Source organism: Uranotaenia lowii, chromosome 3, assembly GCF_029784155.1.
Source record: "Uranotaenia lowii strain MFRU-FL chromosome 3, ASM2978415v1, whole genome shotgun sequence".
NCBI classification, from domain to species: Eukaryota; Metazoa; Arthropoda; class Insecta; order Diptera; family Culicidae; genus Uranotaenia; species Uranotaenia lowii.
Window position 1 is genome coordinate 291,211,279 of NC_073693.1, and position 19,553 is coordinate 291,230,831.

At 34.0% G+C, this 19,553-nt stretch overlaps 1 protein-coding gene across 1 annotated transcript in view; it reads left to right on the forward strand.

Moving 5' to 3' along the window:
* Positions 1 to 399: 399 nt before the first annotated feature.
* LOC129753583 (transcription factor SPT20 homolog) overlaps positions 400 to 19,553 on the forward strand; it is a 57,897-nt gene continuing 38,743 nt past the window's right edge. Inside the window, exons 1-2 of the mRNA XM_055749412.1 lie at positions 400 to 1,633; positions 18,138 to 18,979. The gene's annotated coding sequence lies outside the window, so the exon portion shown is untranslated. The remainder of the gene's footprint in view (positions 1,634 to 18,137; positions 18,980 to 19,553) is intronic.

Here is a 19,553-nt window from a genome sequence, read left to right on the forward strand (position 1 = left end):
GTAAAAATTTCTGGGACGGATGATTATTAAATATTTTAAATTGTTTTAAGGCGAGAAAGTATAAAAAAATGTCAACTACATCATATAATTTTATATCCAAAAAATTATCTTTTCAATAGTTAAGTGTACATGTATATATTCGTTCCCTAAACCTCTGATATTGACTCGTCAAAAAGTTATCTATTATAATGATCACTACCCACTTATTCGTTTTTCACGAACTAATTGGAGTTCAAAGTTTTCCTAGGTAATTGTAAATAACACCAAACAAAAAAAAGCAAAAACATGTACAAAATTTTTTGAGAGTTTAGTAGATTCCTAATTTCAACCTTTTTAAAGAAACAAGTCTCACATATTTAATTTAAATTTTCGTTTATTTTCCTTTCTTCTTGCAGAACGAAACTTCACCAATTCACCAAAAAAAAACCAGTAGACAAACGAGAAAACGCCATCTGCAAAAGTCTGTCTGTCACTAGTAGCAATTTCAACAACTATCGCTAACGAAACGCGAAAAGTGGCACATAATTAGCTGAGCAACGATAATTTTTGCGCACCCACAGAAAATCCTCACCAAACTTACCCCACCCCCGCACAAATTCGAAATTTTTCGGTTTTCATATCCGCAATTTTGAGTTGGTTGGAGCTTGAAGAAGACTTAACGAATTAAAAAGCTGCTGCAGCGCTAAACAATAAGTTGGGGATTGGATTTCATAATTTGCATATTTAAATTATGCCAGTGACATCAGCATTAGCATCAGCAACGACGCCTGCAAGGTAGGCAATTCGTTTATGACCGCAAAATTATGATGGCTGATGCATAAAAAAGCTGGAACGCTTGTAAGTTTGGCAGGCCGCCTACAAAAACGACGACGACGATAATAGCTGCTGGCACGAGGACGACGATGATGTTGATGATGACGGAATCTTCGAGTGGCGGTGGCCATTGTTGGAATTCAATGGACGGCAACATTTGCTGGGAACTGCGACAGCTGAACCAGATCTACTCCATTCAGCACTACGAAATACGATGGAAGCCACTGGCCTAGGTCCTGGTGCTGGTCCGAATGAATCGAAATCACCAGCACGCCAAGTTTAGCTGCAGACACTCCACCGGGGACAAGAGGAGGATCCTCGAAAAAGATAACGAAAAAATAACAAGCTGCTGGAATTGCGCCCGAATATAGGCACCAGCAACATAGAAAAGCGGAGCCACGGGAAAAAACCTAAAGCAAAAGCAAACTCGTAGGCCGTTGGCCGGCAACATTTTCAAGCTTCCGTTCCGTTCCGCCGTTTCGTTCCGACAGCTGCCGCGTTGCAACCAACATTTCGTTCCAGTGATAGCATTTAATTGAGCAATCGTCGTCTGTATGATTTAGTTGCTGAAAAAGGATCATTTACTCAACGTCCGCTTTTTAACTGGCGAATCTAAGTAAGGCGCTAAGTACACAACGAGGGAAAAAACGAAAAAAAAGCAAACAAGTTCTTACTCATTCCGTTAGAGCAGAATTCAGTTTAACAGCAAAAAAAAGGCGCATCATTGAAGCAGAAAGTAAAAACCCAGTAAATACAACAAACGTTTCTGAGTTTGATGCTGGGGACAAGTCAACACAGCCAGGGACAGTTCCATTGAAAGGTAAGTTCAATATTTGTTTTTTTTTTCCCCTAAAAACTGCTGTTCTGTTGTAAATATCTTAATTTTATGCTAAGATTTAGGAAGGTAGGTGTTTAATTATGAACTTATAACTTGTTATAATTATTCAACTCTCTTTTTCAACAAATTTCGGGAAAAGTTTGGATAAGGTTAGATAGTCTTAAAAAATAATATTAAATCAAGTACGAAAATCGAACGAACGACTACAATCTAACTGAATTTTTAAGTGTAACATTTTCAGAGATTTGGATCTTAAGTTACATGTGTTTTGAATAAACAAATGGAATGAAATGAAGTGGAATTAAAAATGAAATTGAAAATGAAATTGGTATTACGAAGAAGATAAAAAGAAGGATTTAATAACTCACAAGTTAGGATTAAAAGTTCGTCACTTCTAGTCAAACTCAAAAAATTCAGTACAATTATTTTTAATTGATTTCAAAAATTTCAAAAAGAATATTTTTGATGAAATTTTTTTCAAATTTCAATTTCTGAGTTTACTATAAAAATAAATATTTGAATTCAAATATGCTGTCAATCTGAAATTTAACCTGAAATTTGTCTTTTGGCATCTGCAATTTGAATTGTGAAATCGGAAATCTTAGGCTAAAATCTTAATTATGAGTAAGGAGCCTCAAATCTGAATCTATAATTTTACTGCTGCATCGGCAAACCTCATTCTGAATCTATTTGAAATATGAATTCTTCAATTTGAATCTGAAAATTTAATAAAGTGTAAAGATCTTAATCTTGAATTTAAATCTGAGTTCACAATTCTGAATCCAAAATTATATTTCATAATCTGTAATCTAGAACTTGAACTTACTATAATTTGTAAACTGGTATCTGATTTTTTTCTGCAATTCGAAATCCGAATTTCATGTTTCAATAAGAAATTTAAAACTGAAATTTAAAATCAGAACTCTGAAACTTAAATCTTGAATCGGAATCTGAAATTTTGAATCTTATTCTAAAAACTGAATCCATAATCTGAAAGTTCAAATCTGGAATCTGAATCTAAATCGAAAATCTGATATCTGAGTCATGAATTTGAATCTGAATTCTGAGATCTGAAATTCGAATCTGAAATTCGGTTCGAAATCTGAAACTAAGAATTTTAAATCGTAATCCCCAGAAAATCTAAATTTCAATTATGAAAGCTGAATCCAATATCCTAAACTGAATTCCAAGTTGTGTATTAATAACTTGAAACTTGAAACTTAATTGTTAGATTTTTGGCCTTTGAAATATTAAAAGTAAAGTCTGCTTCATTTAATATTGGAACACAAACAATTGAGTGTAGTTCAGTCATTTATTAACGAATTCATAATTTGTTTTTCATACAAATGTAGCATTTTCTTTACTCTTTCATAAAAAAAAAATAAAAAAAATTATTCATTGCTGTTTCGAAGAAATTCTCGTACTTTTCCCGTAATTCGGCACATTAGGCGGCGCACACCCTTTTCGTCCACCGTTTTGGCGATTTGATTCCATCAGTTCTTCAATTGAGTCATGTTCCTAACAAGTTTTCCCTTTGCCTTAAGCCTCCGCTTCGTGATTGCCCAGTATTTCTCTATCGGCCGGAACTGGGGGCAGTTTGGGGGGTTGAGGTCCTTCGGTATTACGCTGACCCCGTTCGTTGCGTACCATTCCATAACCGTTTTGCTGTAATGGCAGCTTGCGAGGTCCGGCCAAAACATTACTGGACGGTCGTGGGCACGAATAAACGGCAGAATCCGTTTCTGTAGGCACTCTTTTTTGTAGACTTCTGATGTCATTGTCTTGTCAGTGAGAAAGACTTTGGTTTTCTGTCCACAACTGCATATCCCCTGCCAAATCATGTACTTGCGGGCGAATTTATCCGCAAACACGAACTTAAATTTTGCAGGTACATCCCCCCGAGCCGTCGCCAAATAAAATTTTTGACCTGGGATTTGCCCAAAGTCCGCCTTCACGTAGGTCTCATCGTCCATCAGAATACATCCGTCGAACTTGGTCGTACAGCTTTCGAGCACGGATTCTGGCCACATTGTTCTGCTTCAGCGTCCGATTTGGCTGTTTGCTGGCTCGGAATGACCTTATTCCTTCCCGGAGACGAATTCGTCGCACCGTACTGTGAGCGGCCTGGAACTTATTGGCCAAATCGCGGTCTGAAAGATTGGGATTCCTCTTGACGGCCTTGATGACTTTCCCACGCAGTTTCCGGTCGACAGTTCCACTCCGACGCTTCGAATGTGGCTTCCGAGCCGTCGTCAATGTTTCCTTGTACTGCTTGATAACACGCCATACGGTATTTCTGGGCATTTTAAGCTGTTTAGCTAGCTTCGATGCCGACAACAATGGATTTTCAAGAAAACTGTGCACAATTTGATCTCTCCGTTCGGCTTCCATGGCGGTTGTTTACAAAATGCTATCGTTTGGTGTTATGACATAAATACATGGTGAAAGGTAATGAATTTCCCAACACGTGGGTGAAAAAATTTCCAAATCCGTCCACTAGGAGCGCCACAATGAGCAAAAGAATTCGTTCCAATATTAAATGAAGCAGACTTTATTAAATAGGTAGGTACTTTTAGGTTTTTTCTTCAATAGTTTTTTTTCAATTTTCATCAACACCTTTTACACTCAGTAACAAAATTGTAGGGAAATAATGTTGAATTTCAACTTAAGATCAAGAATTATGTCCAATCATATTTCATAGATAATTCCCAAGTGCCAAATCCGGTGCTTATTCTAAAGGATAATAAAGACTCGCAGTTGGACTGAATTTATACATATTGCTTAGTTGCTCCCATGTATCCAGGGCTAAGATTTGCAATTTACAGCCAAATTGTTCGAACATAAATAACTGTTTCTTTTTACTGCTTTCTCTCCCAAAATCTTGATAAAGTGTTTCTGTGTTCATAGTCGTTAAATGTGATAAGAAAATTCAGTTTTTTTTTCAGCTGAAAGTGGCTCCAGAGAGTAAAACCTCTCAAATCACCTCACTTGTGGCAGGGAGAGTTAGGCGATGAATTTTGGACATCGCACGCATTCTTTTCGTGCTCCGTAAAAAATAATCAAAAAAATAGTTTAAATAGTAAAATATTCGGAAAGATGTGCGTAGAAGTTAGCAAAAAATTGCTTCTTTGAAAAAAAAAATCATTAATATAACAGGAATAACAGCTTGGAAAAAAACTAAAGAAGAAGATTTTCGAATAAATTGATTTTCGGCGATTTCAGTCACAAAAAAATCTTAAAACGATTTTTATTTCTTCATCCGACGTTTCGGCATTTATTATGCCTTTTTCAAGGAGTCTATTTATATAGCAAAATTAAAGATGTGTTGAAAAAGATGTTACAATAAATGGTGTACTTACTGATATTTCTCGTTTTAATTGTCCAAAAAGTTTTTTGAATCTGCTAAACTGTCTAATCGGGAAATGTAAGTCAAGTTGTCTGTGGTGTATAAAAAAAATATTCAAAGTTGAGCTTTCTACTTGCATGCAATCTTCCTTGAAATCTGTTCTACTTACTATTGATCTGGTTGAGATGGATATAACACTTTGCAAGTTTTGAAAACGAAAACGGATATAAAAATGATTTGCAATATAATTGGTAAAAATTGGTTTTTTATATTAAAACTCGCCGAAAAAAGTCGATAAAATCCAAACATTCGCGGCGATAAATCCAAATTCAATCTAGTAAATTGAATTACATTTTTGTAGAAATTCTCAAAAATGACAAAAATTACAAAATAGTCGTAACTAAGCAAAATTTACCAAGTTGAAAAAATTGTAAAAATGCTCCAAATAAACAAAATTGATGTAATTGATGTTATAATGGACAAAATTGATAACGTCAATAAATTTCATAAAATTGACTTAATTGGCATATTTATAAAAAAAATTACAAAATTTTAAAGTTGTCAAAATTATCAATTTTTGCAAAGTTATTGAAAAGACTGAATGGACAAAATTTACAAAACTTGCAAAATTGACAAAATTAACAACCTAAGCGAAATATAAAACGATCGAAATATTGCCAAACTGACAAAATTGACAAATAGACCATATGTTTCCAAGGGTTGGACAAAAACTACTGAAATGACAAAAATTTCAAAATAGATATCATTTGAAATGACAAAAATTACCAAATTGAAAAAAAATCACAAAAAAGAAAAAAAAACACAAAATCAACATCAGAAACACAGTTAAAAAAATTTAAAAAAAATAACAGAAGTGACAAAATTGACAAAACTAAGAGAAAAACGAGAATGATCAAAGTAATAAAAATGACAAAAATTTAAAAAAGTAACAAAATGACAAAAAAAACGACACAATTGGCAAAAATAATTCAAATAGACAAAAGTGATCAAGATGACAAAAATGTCAAAAATACCAAAATTGAAAAAATTGTGCCTAATTCAAAAAACGACGTTTTTTACAAATTTTAAAATTTGACTTGATTTAAAAAGTTGACAAAATTAACATAAATGACAAAACTAACATTAATGAAAAAAAATCAAATTGTCAAAATTGTTAAAATTTACAACATTAACTAAAATTGCAAATTTGACAAAATGAACAAAATTAATATTGTTGACTTAAAGAACAAAATTGATTAAATTGACCAGCTTTGCCAAATAGACAGAATGCACAAATTTAACAAAATTAAAAAAAAAATTAATTGCAAAATTGAAAAATTTAACATTTATGATTTTTTTTACAAAATTGATCATATTGACTAAATTACCAAAAATGACAAGACTGAAAAATTGAATATATGTGCGAAATTGACAAATTGGTCAAATCAACATAAAATAGAAGAGACAGACGATTGTCAAAATTTCAAGTACATATCAATTTTGGTTTTTTTTTTTCAATTTCTGTACTGTGTCAATCATGATAGTTTTGTCCATTTTGAAATTTAGTAATTTTTTTTAATGTTGTTAATGTTGTACGTTTGGCCAAATTAATCAAAGTCTTCAATTCTGTCAATTTGGTAAATTTTGTCAGCTTTGTCAATTCTGTCAATGCAGTCAATTTGGTCAATTTCACCATTTTTGTTAATTTCGCCAATTTAGAATTTTCTTTTCCATTTTGTATATTTTGTTATTTTTGGCAATTTTTCAATTTAATCTCTTTGTCCATTTTTGTCAATAGTGACAGTTTCATGATTTATAAAATTTATTGATAATTTCACTATTTTTGGTCAGTTTTACTGTGTCAACTTTATAAACTTGCCAATTTGGTCAATTTTGTCAAATATGGCAGTTTCATCAATTTTGGCAATTTGACTAACTTTGTCAGTTTGCTCTTTTTTTCTCAATATGGTAAGACTTGTCAATTTTGTAATTTTTGACAATTTGTTAATTTGGTCATTTCGGATATTTTACAGAGTTTTGTAAACTTTCCGGGTATTGATATTTATGTCAATTATTGCCATCATGGAAAATGCTGTTTTTTTGTTTATTTTGACAGCAGGTAAATTTTGAAGCAATTTGGTCAAGTCTGTCCATCTTTTAAATTTTGTGAATCTTGTTGTTAATTGTGTCAATTTTTGTTTTTTGTGTCAATTTTGTATAAATTTGTAAATTTTCTCAATTTACAAATTTAGTAAGTTTTTTCATTTTTGCCATTTTTAATCATTTTCAACAAATTTGTCCATTTTGTTAAAACTAATTATTTTGACAAATTTTGTCAAACATGAATTTTTTGCCAATTTTTGTCACATGTTATAATTGACAAAATTTAACAAATTCATAAAAATTCCCGACCTTGCATAACTTTCAAAAATTTCAAAATACTGCTGGTTTTGCATTGGAGTAAGTGAGTTTCACACATAATTTCACTCAATTATTACTTCTAAATCCTCGTCCGTTACTTCGGAGGTTCTCAGAGCAAACGTTAAATTATTTGAAACACAGGGTGTTGCATCTTTTTCTAAATTGTATTTTATTTTTAATTTTGGTTATTTTGGGGCACCAAACGCTGTGTTTTAAGAAAAGGTACATTAAGTTTATACTTATTTCAATTTTTTACATAGAAACGGGATTATACATGATATTCCAGAATCCAGCCATTCAAAAAGTTGCAAATTATGTTATTTATATAGAAGTTATGATTATTTCAAAAAACTTCTTATGAACAATTTCAATTCTAAATTTTTTTAAATTCATTTTGGATTTACTGCGTTCGAAATTCTTTAGCCATAATTTAATGATTTAGAATTTAGAAATCTATAATTCGTTTATTTATCTGTGACATATGTGTCCAAACAGCCTATAAGAAAGGTTACAAATCGGATTTTTATCTTTCAACGTAGGGTCCTAACCACTAGACGATCACGGCCAAGGGTTTTTATCTTTGAAACTTCGAATCTAAGCTCAAATCTTATTATGACCGTAAGAATTGAAGAGCTACCTACATGTAGATCTGATAAAGCATATCGGATGTGTAAAATAATATTACAATACGGCAGTCCTGACATTTTTTTATATTTTATGACACTAAATATGTATTAACTTGGATTTCTCTGCCATTGAATAACTAGTAACAGTGCCACTAACTGAGGATCTTAAGATAGGATTCACATTTTTCAGAGGTTCAAAGAATATTTAAGATCTATTTTTGAATAATTTTGGGGCGGTGAATCGAAATATGTAATTAATTTTATTTTTCTCTATCAGCTTTCGTTTTTAAGATTCAAGGGTAAACTTTTGAAAATAGGCCAAAATTCATTTTAAAATTTGGTGCACATTATTGAAAAACAAAACTGTTTTACGCAAAACTGATATTGCATGTAAAGGTTTTACATCAATAAACAACTTTTTCGGAGACCGCGAGTAATTTTGTCTTCTTAGAAAACAGTTTCGAAAAATTTTCTATTGTTTTCTCCTGCTTTGAAAAATACGGGAGATTTAATTCAACTTGCCAAAAAAATTCAAACCATATGAAATCTAAGATATTTTTCGTTTTTCTTTAATTTTCTCAAAGAACGGTTGGACGTCCCAATGATCGAAAACAAATTGCCAAAATAACCTCTCCAAACACACACACACAATTCCAACAATCAGAAAGGGACGGATTTTCTTTTCGTTTTTCCGGTATCCCCTGTATCTTTCCAGCAGAAGTAGCATAGGACACGTTCCGCTTTGGCTGCTGGGAAACTCATTTTCACTTTGTCTTTTCCGCCCGAGATTGATATCGGTACGACTGTGGCTCTTAGGGGTGGAATTTTCTTTTCCGACTACCTTACCTTAACTTTTTTTTCGTCGGAGTTTGCTTTCCTTCTGTTCTCTGTTACCGGTGCAAGTGTAAAAAACCCTCCCGTTTTGCTGTCAGGAAATAAATTACATCCTAAGATATGGGAGTCCTAAATTGAAGTGTAAATTTTATATTTGCTCGAGAGATAAGAAAGGATAACAACCAAAGCGCGGTTGAGGGTTTCTTTTCAATGAGTGGGTCTGTATCAAGTGTTTTGGAAAATTTAACAAAAGTAACTAGAAAACAAAGGAAAAAAATAAGAAAAAGTGTGAACAATTTGAAAGTCTCTGAGAATAACAGACAATTCTAAATGAAGAAAATGGAAAATTCTTAAATATAGAAAAAAATAGTGTTATGATTTGTGATACATGAATTTCAATAGTTTTCTGCACCTCTACCGTCAATATTTTTTAAATCGCTTTTCCAAATTTGGTTACATTTTCGAAAAAAAAGTTGTTGCAGGAACGTTTTCTTTGTGATTGTAATCTTTGTGAAAGAAACACAAAACACGCCCATCTGGCAAAGTAATTCAGCTTCCAGCGATGGAAATATTCCACCTCCTCCTCTTCTATCATTGTAACCTCCCTCCGCCCTTAAATTTTCCCGCATATTCTGAATATCTCGGACGAAAAAAAAATCTTTTCACAGGTAAGATTTCAAGGAGGTTTAAATATTTACAACCATATAATCACTCCGAACGAACTGCCAAGAAGCGTCTGGATGGCGCATCCCTGCAGGGCCTCTCTTCGTTCCTTGGCTCAGTTCCGCGGGCCGCGGATTTGCTCGGCACAGATTGGAACCTGCAGATTAGATAAACCTGACGGGTGGCTGTAAGCGCCAGGGAAAAGTGGGTGCGTTGTAACTTAATTTAATTTTCGCGGTAGTGGAAAGTTTTCCACCGAAACGAGAGTAAGGAAAAGAAAAGAAACTGTTCTGCAGATACTTTCCGTTTCCGTTTCTGTTTGGCGCCATTCTTGGTACTTCCCAGTAGCTAAACCAAGTGTGAGTTCGGTTACTTCGGGATGGAAGTTTCGAGAAGTAATGTTCGTTTTTTTTTCAACACCAAAATTAACCTTATTTTGCTACTGTCTGTTCCCTTGGATAATGGATCCAATCTGTTGAAAGAAAACAGGTCCAGTAAAGTTTCTCCGGTGAGTGAAGCTGAGTTTAAGTGACAGTTCGGGAGTTTGAAATTAGTTTTGTTATCTTTATTTTTTTCGTAGCTGTTGTTAAGAATTTGCAATCCACCGGCTTGTTTCGGAAGTGAATGTGTAAATTTGCTGGTACAAATTGGAGTTTGATTCAAGTTTGAAGTTTATGGACGGCTATTGCATGCAATGAACTTGTTATGTTTTAAAGCTGTTACTCACATGCTGTTTTAGACATGTGCAGCTTACTAATTTTGGAAGGAACCATACAAGGTGTAGCCACTTTGGTTACTAGAAAGTTTTTTTTCCATTTGCTGGTGATTCAAAAAATATACGTGGTTATTGAAATTAATTATCTCAGCAATCAACAGAAAAAAAATTTGGCTATGTCAATAATCCACGGTGTAAAAACAAACTCCGAAATTTGCTAAATTCTACCAAAAGACTTCTTTTAAAAGTTTTTTTTTAAATAATTTTGAAGATGATCCGCCCATCCATTATTTCTCAGACCATCCATCGTTTCTAACGATTTAAAAAAAAAACTCATTTTAAAATGTAATATTTCCGAGCTAAGAAGTCACAGAAAAAGGACAAAATACTCGATAAATAGTTTGATTTATTCATTACTAGCTGATCCGGTGTGCGATGCAACACTTCCAAAAATAAATAAAACTTTTAAGAATTTTTTTCAATTTTGTTTTTTGTGGGCATCATAAGTGCTCGGTTTATGCCAAAAAACTTGTATGAAACCCCCCTGTCCCCTTCCCATCCGCAAAAGCTGGAAGGAGGGAAGGATCCCATTTTTTTGTAACTAAAAAGTTTCATTTAAAATTTGGTTATATTGATTGATAAGTTTTAAGCAATACATCAAAATTTATATGAAACCTCCTCTGTTCCTCACCTCTTCACACTGCAAGGCAGAAGGGTCTGTAAAATTCCATAGAAACATATCATGTGCTCAAATACCTTCCCAGGTCAAATTTGATTTTTTTTGCCTGATTACATCTATACCAAGAAAATTGTATTGGACTCCCTTCCCATTTCTTATAAATTCACTGGAAAAATTATGGTGTCTCAAATATAATCATAGAACCATTTCTCGTACCCAAATGATTTCCCATGACATATTTGGCTCCATTTGTTTGATAAGTTCTTGGTTTATGCAAAACAATTTTATGTGAGCTCCCTTCTTCCCTGACTTTTTCCCCAATCGAAGGAGAAAGGAATTTCGTATAAGCAAATAACCATTTATCGTATCCAAATGCCCTCCCATATCAAATTTGCATCCAATTGCTCGATATGTTCTCGAGTTATGCGAGTATTTGTAACGGAGCCTTTTTCTCTCCTTCCTATCACCCCACTGGAAGGAGGCAGTAGTACCAAATATTCATAGAAACATTCCTCGTAACTACTCAAATACCCTACCAAGCGAAATTTCAGTTGCTGAATAAGTTCTCGAGTGATGTAAAAATTTCATGAGTGCCCCCTCCCACCTTAAAAAATTTCAAAATATCACAGAGACATTTCTCGTATTCAAATACCTTCCCATGCCAAATTTAGATCCAGATGCTTTAAAAGTTTTCCAATTATGCTGGCAAATGTAAAGGAGCCCCCTCCTCCCGTTATAGCTCTCCACGAAATAAAGAGAAGAGTATCATATATTCATAGAACCCTCTTTGTACCCAAATACTCCCCCAAGCCAAATTTGGTTCCATTTTCTCGAACAGTTCTCAATTTATGCTATAAAAATTGTAAAGAAGACCCTCCCCCTCCCTGCCTTTATCCCCAAAAAAGGGAGGGGTCAAAAACATCCATAGAAACATTTCTTGTGTTCCAATGCCCTTCCATGCCCAATTTGATTCCAATATCTTGATTAGTTCTCGAGTTATCTAAAAAATTGTAAGGTAGGCCCCCTCCCAACTTCCTATCACCACACTGAAAGGAGGGAGGGGTACCTAATACTCGAAGAAACATTCCTCGTACCCAAATATAACCACATGCCAAATTTTATACCATTTGCTTTTATGGTCTTCGAGTTATGTAAACATTTGTCTATTGTTTGGGAGGCCCCTCCCCCCTTCATGAAAGAGGGAGGGGTCTCAAACCATAATAGGAACCTTCCCCTGCCTCCAATACCCCCACCTACCAAGTTTCACGCAAATCGGTTCAGTAGTTTCCGAGTCTATAGGGAACAGACAGACAGACAGACAGACAGACAGAAATTCATTTTTATATATAGGGGAGAATGAGGATACTTGATCCCTGGGGATACTTGATTCCTTAGCTATATCTTGAAACTGGAATGTTTTACAAAGATCAAATGTTCAAGAAAAATGTGCCAAAATGAGCAAAATAACAATGCTTGTAGTTTAAAAATTTTTAACAAAATAATTGTTTGAGTAATTGAACATTTTTTGAAAAATTTCACAAAATGTAACTTGAAGATCTTTTTTCATCACTTTAAAATGTTCCTTACATGGGAAAATTATGAAAAAAATATTTGTTCCAATGTATCAATCGTTCGAGCGTAAAATGAACTTCATAATGCCATATTTTCAAAGTAATGGAAAACTCTCAGAAAAAGTTTTCTAAAATGTTGATTATGGGTACAATTGATCCCCTAGAGTTGGGTACAATTGATCCCCCTTCCAAACGGCATATTCTTCTTCTGAATTGATCGTTATGATTGCTGATTACGAAATTACTAATATTTATCCAAAAACTAATATTTATCAAACAATTGTCTGAAGAAAAGAGCAAAAATAATTAATTTTCTCTTGATTATAAAAAATAGCGCCTTTAAGTATGCAATGTTCTTAGCGTTGAGACAAAGTTATAGAATTTTCTTCTTATGTCTGCAATAAATTGTGAAATGAGAACAAACATGACCAAAATAGTCAATTACATTCTATCTTGGGATTTTGTTTGATTTTTATACAAGGATTAGGGCTTCCTAAATAAAAGATCAAGTCTCCTTCAATAGGGGATCAAGTCTCCCCTAACTTCAGAAAAATCGCAATTTTTTTACTCCCACGAAAATGCTTCTAGTTCATCAACGGGTTAAAGTATCGTTCTAATTTTTGGAGCATAGAAACTTGAAGTTAAAAGCTGTCAGAAAATGTCAAAGACGGCGAGTTGCTAATTTTTTCCAAAGAGTTATGGTGAAAATAAGAAAAGGGGATCAAGTATCCCCACTCTCCCAAACAAACAAAGGTGAGTTCTTCTAGAAATGGGACACTTTCTTTTGCTGATAGCTCATTAACCAGTAATCGGAGATTTCAAATTGTGACAGCATTTTACTGCCTGTGAAAAGTACTATTTAAGAAAAGAAATCACCGTGAATTTGTTTTATGAAATTAATTTGCGGCTTTATCGGTGAGGGTTAAAGAGGGTTATTTCAAATGCTCTTCGCTCTTTTCACCACCTTAGAATTTTCTTCTGATCTTCTATCCGTCTTTCATTTCAACTCTTTAACCTTCACCGATAAAGCCGCAAATAAATTTCATAAAGTAAAAAGTACTACCCGAACTAATTTTTACAAAACTTAAAATTCACACGTTATTGAAATATTTACGATGCAAGAGAAAAACAAAAAAATAATTTTGCACAGTTTCCTTCAAAATCCATCATATTCAAATTGATAGCTGACAAAATCGTTGATTATTCAAAGAGTTACTGTGTGTATGTGGTAGAAAATATTTCAAACATTATCAAAAATGTCCACAAAGTTAAAATTAAGCATTAGAGTGAAGCAAATGATCGGGAACAACAGTTAAGGGTCATTAGGAAAGTCAAGTCTCATATCAGAATTTTTAATAAGTAAAAAATTAATTGTAGATCGCTTAAATGACCCTTAAATTTATCTCTGATAAGCTAAAACTGTTGCCTGGCTATGATTCATAAGAATATTACCAATTTTTTTCCTTTCTTAGGGATTTTAAACCAAGTTGGTTCATTTATCCCGAAACCTAACATCAAAAAACAATTTTTTGTTAGTTCCGAGTTCGTAAGCTGTATAGCCAGTATCGAAGCGATGAAACAGGTGATTTCTGATGGACGACAAAACCTATGAAAAAACCTATTCAAACAATTTTTTTTAACATTTCTGCTCGTGGCATGGTCCCTTGTCAGTATGTATTTGCTGGTTGTTTTGTATGAAATGGAATAATTAGTGAAGATTCTGTTCCTATGAAAAAGAACAACAACTTTCTGTTTTGAAAAGTCTTATAAGAGTGATCTTGTAAGTACCTTTCGCAACCTACGACATATACAAATCGATTATACTTTAAGTTCTATCTCATGATGGTTTAAGTTCGTTTTTGTCAGATTTTGCCAGCAGAAAGTCCATTAAAAACCATTAAGTGGCTCCAAAAAATACAGTTTTGTTAATTTCGGAAAAGCACTATCCTCTTGGGCAATCAAGTTTCTTTTAAAAGAGAAATATTGGAGCGAAAAATAGCAGAAATTGAAGGAGGACGATGAAGCCACTCGAAATAAAGATTATTTAGACGAAGTACAAATGGGAAAAACTGACTGAAATTTATATTTTTCTTCGAAAAAACGATAAATAATTTTTTTTCAAATTTTTTCATGAATTACCATAAGATTAATTTCATCTCCTTCAAACAAAGTATAGCGATCGAACGAATAGTTTTTGGGAAAAACGCAATCGTAACTGTCCCATTTCTAAATGAACTAAGCTTTAATATATAAGTTGCGTCAAAGTTTCATGTTCAGACACTAAAGAAGTCAATTTCCTACCTGGATGAAAATTACCGATAGTTTCACCTTCAAGGAAGTTCATAATTGGAGTAGAGTATTATTTTTGGGTGCACTAGGCCAACTCTCCAGTTGAATTGTATCGAGCTGTAGCTCTTAAATTGAGTGGATTGCGTAGAGATGAATTCGCATGCTAGGTTCTATCAAAAAGGGGTGTCCAACGTGTCCCCCTCTAAGGTGCTCTTTTTACCCCTTACTAGTCAGCAAGTTAAGGTAAAATCCGCAATTTTAAATTATTGAAAATCTTTTGTTCACGACCTTTTAGATCACCGCTGGATGCAATTTTCGGGGTTTCTTTTGTTGATTTTGTTCGATGATTTTTATGATAAAAAAAAATCCACAATCATAAATTTAATTTCGACATAACACGAATTCTGGAGAGAATCCCACCGATGGCAGAGAAGCTGTTTATAAAATTACGGGGAAACCATGCAATTAATCTCCAGATTGACTCCAAAGGAGTATCCTGTGCATACAACGGGCTCTGGACTAAACTGCGAGAGGAGAATGAACGAGAGTGAGTGGAAAATTTGAAAAATAGAATGTCCCGACGACCACAGGCAGCAGCCAAGGTTGCCGAAAAAAAATCTGTATTTTGGCGAAGATATCTTCTGGTTTTCTGTGATTTCATCCAAAAACTCTGTGATGGTTTTCTATGACGATATTTTCTTATCTCTCATTAAAAATTCATGAAAAATTGGGTATTTTTTACATTTTACTTGATTACCTTACAAATCTTATCATATTTTTCTAATCTTAATTTAGAATTCTGAATGTTTTATATACACCAAAAATTAAAATTTTGGAAATACGTGCAAAATTTAAAAAAATCTGTTAAGTCTATGAACATTCCCATGATTCTGTGTTCTGTGACACAAATTCTGTGATGAAAATTTGTTCAAGATTCTGTAAAAATTCAGATTTTTCAGTGATTTCGGCAACCTTGGCAGCAGCAGCAGCAACAGATAGACGCCCACTTAGAGCAAAGAGACATGCCTGAGCAGCCTGAAAAATTGCTTTTTGTGAGTGTTCCCAATTTATGAGTTTTTATAATTATTTTAATAAAGTTTTTAAATTGAAATATTTTTTTTTCTTTCAACATTTCATTGTGTTACACATAGTTTCTAAGGATGGTCGAATAAAAGTTGTCTGAAACGTAAAACTAGCGATTTTTTTTTTAAAAACATCAACGAACAAAATCAGCAAAAGAATCCCCGAAAAATTGTTTAAATGTAAAATTTAAACTTCAATGACGATGATCCTTAAGGAAAAGGTGTACACCATGTAGCTATATGTATGAGCTTGCCAGGTTGTCCGGTTTTATGCGGGTTTGTCCGGACATTGAACAACAAATTTTAGAAAAGCCCGGTTCGGCCCAGATTTCATTGAGAAAAAACCCAGGATTTTGCCCGGATTTATTCACTTTATTGCCAAATAAAATAAAAAATAACCAATTGTGTTGTAAGAATATTTTATTAATGCTTCCAAAATGAAATTTTTTGAACAACATTTATAAATGGAATCACGAAAGATTTTTGAAAGCCTGCAATACGATGCTAATAAGTTTTGAGGAATTTTTTTCTGATATTTTGATGAGTAATTTCTGAGTTTTGGCCAAATTTGCCCGGATACAGCCCGGATTGTTGGTCGACAAATTTGAAATCAAATGCTTGGGTTTTATCAGGTTTTCAGATAAAATAGCCCGGATTAGTCCGGTCAGGATACGTGCTGAAAAAATTCTGGCAACCTTATGTATGTAGATTAGACCGCTGCTAAAAATGACTTTTTGCTCCTATATGTTTTTTCGATGCCTTTTTGGGTCACCAAGCACCAGAGTAAAATATGAGATGATTTGGTTGATCCCTAAGTTAGCGCAACGCGTTCAATTTTGTATGGAAGAAGAAAATTTTGCACATCAAATCATCCAACAAATTCAAATAACCTTAAAATGAATTTGGTCTTTGATTTTTTGTTTTGATCATTCTTAAGCTTCATTTTTTGCTAACATGACAAGCAGCTAAGCATTTCAAGAAAAAAGTTATAACCATTTGAAAATAATAAAACTGAATCCATTAAAAAGTATTAAAAAATGACAGACTTTGTTTGCTAGAGCTTTTAATAATACCTATCATTAATTGTTTTTGCAAAGGTTACATAAATTAATAAATTTCCTGGCGATGAAAAGCAGTTTTTGGAGAATTTTTATTCTTATCTTACGGTTACACAGCTTTCAAATTAGCAGTCAAAAATGCAAAAAAAAAAAATTTTTGAAAAAAATATTTGTATAACATCGAATATCTTTTCTGGGGTACAGGTTAGGTTTGTGCTTTGTTGACATGAATTGTACTGCAACAATCTAGGAAAAAAAATTATCCAAAGTTGTATTTTTTTTTAACTTTTAGTACATCTATGGCGATTTTTGAATGACAAATTTGGATTTCCCATTCCATACAAAATTAAAACTCGTTGCGCTAATTCAGGGCTGGATTGATCGGTTTCAAATTTTTTATTGCTTTTTCTGGCAGCAATAACAACCAAAAAAAAGTTATGGGAAGTGAAAAAAAAATTAAAAAATTTCTATATAAAGCTTGCAGCGGTCTAATGTACATAATAGATCAAGATCAAGGTCTAAAAGTTATTTTCCGGAGCTCGAAAACTATAGTTTTTTGTCACCTGAAAACCACATTTGGTACATTTAAATACAGAAGGACATTGACCTGAATTCACGGGGATAGATCAAGTTCCTGTGCACTCGAAAAAATTAACAGTTTTGGCGAGATTTATTGAAAGTTTCTACAACATAGACATTACATAGCCGACAATTTTTTTGTTATGGAAGGAATCAAAAATATTTTTCCTCTCGAAATCGGAGAAGTTAATCGCAATTAGAAACAGGCTTCAATTCCAGAACATAAAATGCTAACCCAAAGTGTGCTACACTTCAACAAATCTTCAAAAGGAATTTCATCCAATTTCGTTGACATATAAGAAGTGGGTATGTTCCGTGAAACGAAAACCAAAATCGCTTTCAATCAACTCAACGAAAATAAAACCGAGGGCGACCAAATATTTTCCGTTTCGTAGCCATTCTAACAAAACATAAGACGTTTAATTCATTCCACCATCCTGTATGCCCTGTGACATACGTTCGACGGAATGAAGATAGTGACCTCGCTTTCCACTTCCTTTTTTTTATACTTTTTCCTGTATGTACTTTCTGTAGAGAATGAAAAAAAAAATCTCAAGAGGCGCAAATTCTAGAACAAGCTTACTCATGTCTTTCCTTCCATCTGTGTGTTTTTATCATTACAGGACGAACTTACAGCGCGAGAACGTAAAATTCCATCAAGCTTTCAAAAAGCGGTAGACGAAAAAAAACGCGAGCCATTTGAAGATCATCTTGAGCAAGAAAGAAATAACGGCGCCGTACGGTGAAACTTTTGGAGTACTTCCACCATAACAACTGGAGGGAAAAAAAGCCAAAAAAAACCAAGAAAAAACCAAATCATCAAAAAGGAACCGTAGCGCGTGGCAGCAGTTTGTCAAAAAGGAAAAAGTGAGGCAGAAGGAGCAAAAGCGGATGTTCCTTCGCCCGGATGTGGACTGTCTCTCGGGGAAGTTTCAAGTGCCATCTGAAAGCTGTCCGGAAGAGCTCGTCGTCTCCATCATCATAGAGCGAGACAAGTGTTTTGGGGTCCTTAGGAGGAAGAAAAACCCCTCCCCTGGATACAAAGGGTTACTTCCTGCGGACACACGAGCGCTTTTCGGGTGGCAACAAGCCCCTGAAGCTTGCGGGAAAAAGTGCTTTGGGTAGGATAGAAAATTTAGTGAGCGCGGGTTTTATTTTCATTGCTTTATTTTCAAATCAGTTTCCGTTTCATTTGACGCGAAAATTCTTGAGCAACCAACGGAAAAGAACAAATCCTACACAACACTTGATGCTAAGCCAGAAACGACGCTAGGCTATCATCGTTCGTTTTAGCCATGAACGACGTCGTCGTCTTGGTCGGATTTCAACTGAGGTGGATTAATGCCATCGATTGTGGCGCCTGTGGCAGTGAAACGGTGAAATGTGTGATGGCCCATTTGTGGAAACAGCCGGGGTGCGTTACGGGCCGGAAACAGTGAAAAAGGCGGAAACAAGTCGGTATTAGGTAAATAATAAGAAAAGTGCTTAGCGTTAGAAACCGAGGAATGGGCATCCGGCGTCGATGGGCGCGGTTTTGTGTTTTTTTTTGCCAGTTCTGGTTCATTTAACGTTAATGAGGAAACGGGGGGACGGCCGTGAAAAACGTAAAAAAAAATTTCTCAAAAAATGTTTTTGTTTTAAATTCTTCGCTTTGAAAAGAGTTTTAACATAAAACAAATTTCCCTTAGATAAACTTGTGTTGCTAAACATTGTGTCGTGATTTTACGATTCTTATGAATCTTAACTCAGAGCATCACTCAGACACGTCTATCACTGACAAGAATAGATCAATGACTGACTTTGTTTTGGTTCTTCCTAGTGTTGCCAAAATAACAAACGTTGCCAAAGAAATTTGATTTATTTGATTTATCTTTAGCGTTGCCGAATACAACTATTAGGTATATAATTTATTTTACTTTATTAAATTTTATTTTCTGCATGTCTTTCTTACCTCTTTTCTTAATTAAAACTTACAATCAGCAGCAGCAGCCTTAAAAATCTGCGCTCTCTGAGCCAATTCTGTCTCTCCCATAAGTAGA